The following is a 6451-nucleotide window of genomic DNA, read 5'->3' on the forward strand; positions in this document are numbered from 1 at the left end:
CCGTATATCTCGCTATCGCCACGCTTTTAAAGCGTGGCCGTATCTCTCACATATGGCCACGCTTTTTAAGCGGGGCGATCTGCAAAAGCGTGGCAAAGAATAAAGCGTGGCGATAGGTCACCAAAAGCGTGGCGATAGAGCAATTGCCACCCTTTCATAGGTCACCCTTTCAAAAGCGTGGCGGTAGCTCAAAAAGCGTGGCGAAAAGCTTTTGCCACGCTTTTTTCAGCTTTTCGCCACGCTTTAAAAGCGTGGCAATAGAGTTGTTTTCTTGTAGTGAGTATATCAAATGATTTTGAATTGATATTAATCTAATAAAAGGTTATTCAACAATGTAACATTTTTTTAGAGTGAACTACCAACCCGATCCCCTATCCATTTTGCAGAATGACAAAGCAACCCCCTGACGAATAAAGCAATCCACTTCGGTCCTTGTCCCATACTTCCGTGACACAAGGCGGTCCCTGTGAGTGAATCTCCGATAACTACGAACGAAAAATGCTAAGCTGTCACAGTGAGCGTGTGTTAGCTTGCTGATGTGGATGAATGCTGCAGAGTGGACACCTCAAATGGTCAGGGGTTAATTGTCCCCATCCACCTCAAATGGTCAGGGGGTTAATTGTCCCCATTCACGTCAACCAAAACGACCTCCCTCTTCCATCTTCGCTCAACTGCTATGCCGGAATGGAGGAACCGCCACCACCGCCTACCTCCGCCATCCCCAACCAACCTCCACCATCCTCAACCATAGTTGTCACCATGTCGAAACCTGAATAAGACCAATACACAACTGCAATAGCATTGAACACTCCCTTCATCCCCATTGGGAAGAATGCTGTTAGGTTTGAGGCTTTACCATGAACAAATCCATCTACGATGATAAACACAATGACAAGTATAGTGACAAAATAAGAGGACCACGAATGGCCGAGGCCGGCAGCGCCTACAACAGCCTCGAGGAGGATGTTTCCGGTGGCAAGGAAGGCAATGAAGTCACCAAGCTCGATGCGAAGGAAGGAGAAAGAGCTTTCGGCGACGGGGACGTCGACTGCGAACTCGGTGTAACAGAAGGCGGATAAGCCAAAGATGGTGTAGGCGAGAACGATGGCGGGACCGGCATCGGTGCGGGCCTCCTAGCCAATGATTACGAAGATTCCAGAGCCGATGACGGAGCCAAAAGCAAGCCAGGTAAGGTCCCAGGCAGTGAGGTAGCGGCGCATGGGATTCTCGCTAGCGTGAGGGAGGACGTTGAGCTCGTTGTTGTCAGAGGAGCGGCTGAGGAGATGATCTCTTAGACGGAGGCACGCAGCGGCCTGGTAGGTGGAGGTCGTTTTGGTTAACGTGAATGGGAACAATTAACCCCCGGACCATTTGAGATGGATGAGACAATTAACCCCCTGACCATTTGAGTTGTCCACGTCTGCAGCATTCATCCACATCAGCAAGCTAACACACGCTCACCGTGACAGCTCAGCATTTTCCGTTCGTAGTTACCGCAAATTCACCCATAGGGACCGCCTTGTGTCACATAAGTATGGGATAGGGACTGAAGTAGATTGCTTTATTCATCATGGGTTGCTTTGTCATTTTGCGAAATGGACAGAGGCCGAGTTAGTAGTTCACTCTTTATTTCAACTCACACTTCACTACTAGAAAAGTACTCCTCAACTATGGGAAGTTACCGATGAAGGAGAATCAATGGCTAACCTTTCTCAACATAGGACTTACTTGCAATGACTTGCATCTCCGTCGTCAAATTATACAGAGGTTTGCCACAATCTTGTATTTTCATGGCAAAGTTCATATGGGCTCTCTCAGTTGGCACGGACCTAACTCTCACCGTGGTGAAATCGACCACTCTCCACCGCCAAATTGTCCGCGAGCTATGAGTTATCAATGAATTTGGTGGTTCCTCCATCTTTTTTAGAAATTTTTTGTTCAATTTCTCCTTTCACCAAATTTAATCCCTATTCTCATGTAAATTCAGTTTCTCATGGTTGCAGGCTTACTGATTATTGTTGATCATTTCTTCTCCCTCTTTTCTTCTGTTGACACCTTCAATTGATAAGGTATGGCTATCTACTTTTACATTGTTTTGTTTATCGCTTTTCTACCCTAACAGTATCATGTTGAGCAAAATCAATCTTAGTTGCCTTACTTTCACAACATGTCATATAGGGATGTAGTCCAGTTTTAACGAAGATAGCTGACCCAAACATTTAATGATAAATTATCTTTTATGACTATCTTTTATTTCAATTTTTGTGAAGAATTATTAAAGCTAATAACTACTCACAAGAGATAAAAAAATAACAGAAAATAAAGAAAAAAATTATTATGATTTGCTTGTTCCTAAATTCTCTTTTTGCGCTAGACGTCAATAAAATATATTATATTTGTGACTGATGAGCGGATATTTTATATGCCTTTTGGCATCATTTTCATATAGTTTTTAGCATGTTTTGTTTAGTTTTTATTAAGTTTTCATAGGTTTTAGTGTTAAATTCACATTTTTGGATTATACTTTGAGTTTGTGTATTTTTATGCAAATTTAGGTAATTTCTGGCTGAAATTGAGGAGCTGGAGCAAAAGTCTGATTTAGTGATAGAGAAAGCACTGCAGATGCTGTTTGGATCTAACCTCTTTGCACTCGGAAGAGCTTTTATGCAGCTACAGAAGTCCAAATGGAGCATTCTCAATGGCTATAGAAAGCTAACTTCCAAAGCTTTTCAGAAATGTATAATAGTTTATACTTTGCTTCAGATTAGAAGGCCCAAAACTAGCGTCCAATGCCAGCCTCCTGCCTCCTTTCAGGTATCCAGCGCCCAAGGAGAAGAGACCAGCATCCAAACGCCCAAAGAGGACCCCCTAGCCAGCGTTCAATACCCTAAAGGTCTCACAGCACGTGGATCTCATCAAAGCTCAGCCCAAACACTCACCAAGTGGGCCCCTGGTGCACGAAATTGTGATAACACTTTTCACAACTCCGCACAACTAACCAGCATGCAAGTGCACTAGGTCATCCAAGTAATACCTTATGTGAGTAAGGGTCGATCCCACGGAGATTGTCGGCTTGAAGCAAGCTATGGTTATTTTGTAAATCTTAGTGAGGAGATTAGTGATAAGAGTGATTGTATTTATGAAAAATAAACAACATGAAATAAATAGTACTTATGATTCAGTAATAAGAAACATGCTGAGGTTCTGGAGATGCTCTGTCGTCTGAATTTCTGCTTTCCTACTGTTTTCTCCTCCACACACGCATGGCTCCTTCAATGGCAGGTTGTATGATCCTCTTGGATGAAAAATACCAGGCACTGTCACCGCACGGCTAATCATCTGTCGGTTCTCACTAGCGTCAGAATAGGACCATTATCCTTTTGCACACTGTCACTGCGCCCAACATTCGCAAGTTTGAATCTCGTTACAGTCATCCCCTTCCAGATCCTACTCGGAATACCACAGACAAGGTTTAGACTTTTCGGATCTCAGAAATGCTGTCAATTGGTTCTAGCCTCTACCACGAAGGTTCTGATTTCATGGATTCGGTCCATGGATCAGAGACCCAAGAGATACGCACTCAAGCTGTCGCCCAATGACTACATTGAGCTCAGATAGAACGGAAGTGGTTGTCAGGCACGCGTTCATAGATTTGAGAATAATGATAAGTGTCACGGATCATCATCTTCTCCAAATTGACGTACGAATGAGTATCTTAGAATAGAATCAAGCGTGATTGAATAGAAAACAGTAGTAATTGCATTAATCCATTGAAACACAGCAGAGCTCCTCACCCCACCTATGGGGTTTAGAGACTCATGCCGTCAGAAATACAATATGAAGTGTAAAAAATGTCATAAGTCCCTAAATGAATCTCTAAAAGTAGTTTTTATACTAAACTAGTAACTTAGGTTTACAGAAAATGAGTAACTAAGTGTAAATAGTGCAAAATTTCACTTCCGGGACCCACATGGTGTGTGCCTGGGCTGAGCTTTCAAGCTTCCACGTGCATATGCCCAAAGTTGGCGTTAAACGCCACCCTGGGTGCCAGAATGGGCGTTTAACGCCGAAAAAGGTGCCAGTTCTGGCGTTTAACGCCAGAAAGTTTTAGACTGACTTTGGACGCCAGTTTGGGCCATCAATTTTCAAGAAAAGTATAAACTATTATATATTGTGGGAAAGCCCAGGATGTCTACTTTTCAACGCAATTGAGAGCGATCCAATTGGGTCTTTGTAGCTCGAGAAAATTCGTTTTGAGTGCAGGAGGGTCAGAATCCAACAGCATCTGTAGTCCTTCTTCAGTCTCTGAATCAGATTTTTGCTCAGGTCCCTCAATTTCAGCCAGAAAATACCTGAAATCATAGAAAAATACACAAACTCATAGTAAAGTCCAGAAATATAATTTTTGAAATAAAAACTAATAAAAACTAACAAAAACATGCTAAAAATTATGTAAAAACGATGCCAAAAAGGGTATAAATTATCCGCTCATCACAACACCAAACTTAAATTGTTGCTTGTCCCCAAGCAACTAAAAATAAGATAGGATAAAAAGAAGAGAATATACAATGAATTTCAAAAATATCAATGAAGATTAGTCTCAATTAGATGAGCGGGACTTGTAGCTTTTTGCTTCTGAACGGTTTTGACATCTCACTTTATCCTTTGAAGTTCAGAATGATTGGCATCTATAGAAACTCAGAATTCAGATAGTGTTATTGATTCTCCTAGTTTAGTATGTTGATTCTTGAACACAGTTACTTTATGAGTCTTGGCCGTGGCCCTAAGCATTTTGTTTTCCAATGTTACCACCGGATACATAAATGCCACAGACACGTAACTGGGTGAACCTTTTTAGATTGTGACTCAGCTTTGCTAGAGTCCCCAGTTAGAGGTGTTCAGAGTTCTTAAGCACACTCTTTTTGCTTTGGATCACGACTTTAACCGCTCAGTCTCAAGTTTTTCACTTGACACCTTCACGCTACAAGCACATGGTTAGAGACAGCTTGATTTAGCCGCTTAGGCCAAGATTTTATTCCCTTGGACCCTCCTATCCATTAATGCTCAAAGCCTTAGATCCTTTTTACCCTTGCCTTTTGGTTTAAAGGGTTATTGGCTTTTTCTGCTTGCTTCTTCTTTTTCTTTCTTTTTCTTCAAATATTTTTTTTGCAAGCTTTGTGTTTTTCACTGCTTTTTCTTGCTTCAAGAATCAATCTTATGAATTTTCAGATTATCAATAACATTTTTCTTTTTTTCATTATTCTTTCAAGAGCCAACAATTTTAACATTCATAAACTTCACTATCAAAAATATGCACTGTTCAAGCATTAATTCAGAAAACAGAAAGTATTGCCTCCACATCAAAATAATTAAGCTAACTTCAAGATGAAATTCGAAACCATGCACTTCTTATTCTTTTGCAAATAAAAACATTTTTTTATTTAAGAAAGGTGAGGGATTCATGGAATTTATTCATAACCTTAAGACATGGACAGTAAATACTAATGACCAAGTAAACAAAAATAGAAAATAAACATAAAGATAAATGACTCTACTACTAAGGCTCAAGTAACTCTTAAAATAGATCTCTAATAACAAAAGTTATCACAGAGTTAGGACTCAACAACCTGTATTTAGAGAGGCAAGTGCTCCTTCAATTTGTGGGACGCCTGGCTCTTCAAGAGATAGCTTCTGGCGCTTTAGCTCCTGTATCTCATGCCCTTGTTTCTCTTGTTCTATGAGCAGTTTGCAAAGCATACTGTTTTGATTCTGCTGCTCCTCTTTGATTTGATTCACTACTTCTTGCAGCATGGTAACAGATGCTTCTAAGCAAGCCCAATAGTCAAACTGAGGAATTTCTGGAAGGAGTTCATGCACCCCCCCTCTTGATGGGGTTATCTTGAATTTGAGATCCATCCATTACTTTTTTTGGTGATTGGACGTTCAACTGGGATAAATTCATCCACACCCATCTTTACCTCCACATCTTTGCATAGCAGGCTAATCAAGCTCGGGTAGGCCAATCTGGCCTCAGTGGAATCCTTGTTTGCAATCGTGTAAATTTCAATAGGGATCAACTGATGAATCTCTACTTCCTTCCCTAGCATAATACAGTGAATCATCACTTCCTCTTGACAGTGACTTCAGATCGGTTGCTGGTTGGGAGTATAGAACGCCCAATGAAATCCAGCCAACCTCTGGCAACTGGTTTAAGATCTCCTCTCTTTAACTGGTTTGGGACACCTTTTGAATTGGTAATCCATTTGGTTCTAGGGAGGCATATGTCCTCTAGAACTTGATCCAGCCTTTTATCCTTGGCCATTCTCCTATTAAAGGACTTTGGGTCATCTTGCAGTTGAGGAAGTTTAAGAACTTCTCTCACTTTGTCAAGGTGGAAGTAAATAATCTTCCCTCTGACCATAGTCAGGAAGGTGTAGAAAGCAGTTCCCTC

At 41.2% G+C, this 6451-nt stretch overlaps 1 pseudogene; it reads right to left on the reverse strand.

Moving 5' to 3' along the window:
• Positions 1-674: 674 nt before the first annotated feature.
• LOC148566850 (cationic amino acid transporter 8, vacuolar pseudogene) lies at positions 675-1509 on the reverse strand (annotated as a pseudogene).
• Positions 1510-6451: the final 4942 nt, after the last annotated feature.

This window comes from Arachis ipaensis, chromosome B4 (assembly GCF_059453495.1).
Source record: "Arachis ipaensis isolate K30076 ecotype BB chromosome B4, ASM5945349v1, whole genome shotgun sequence".
NCBI classification, from domain to species: domain Eukaryota; kingdom Viridiplantae; phylum Streptophyta; class Magnoliopsida; order Fabales; family Fabaceae; genus Arachis; species Arachis ipaensis.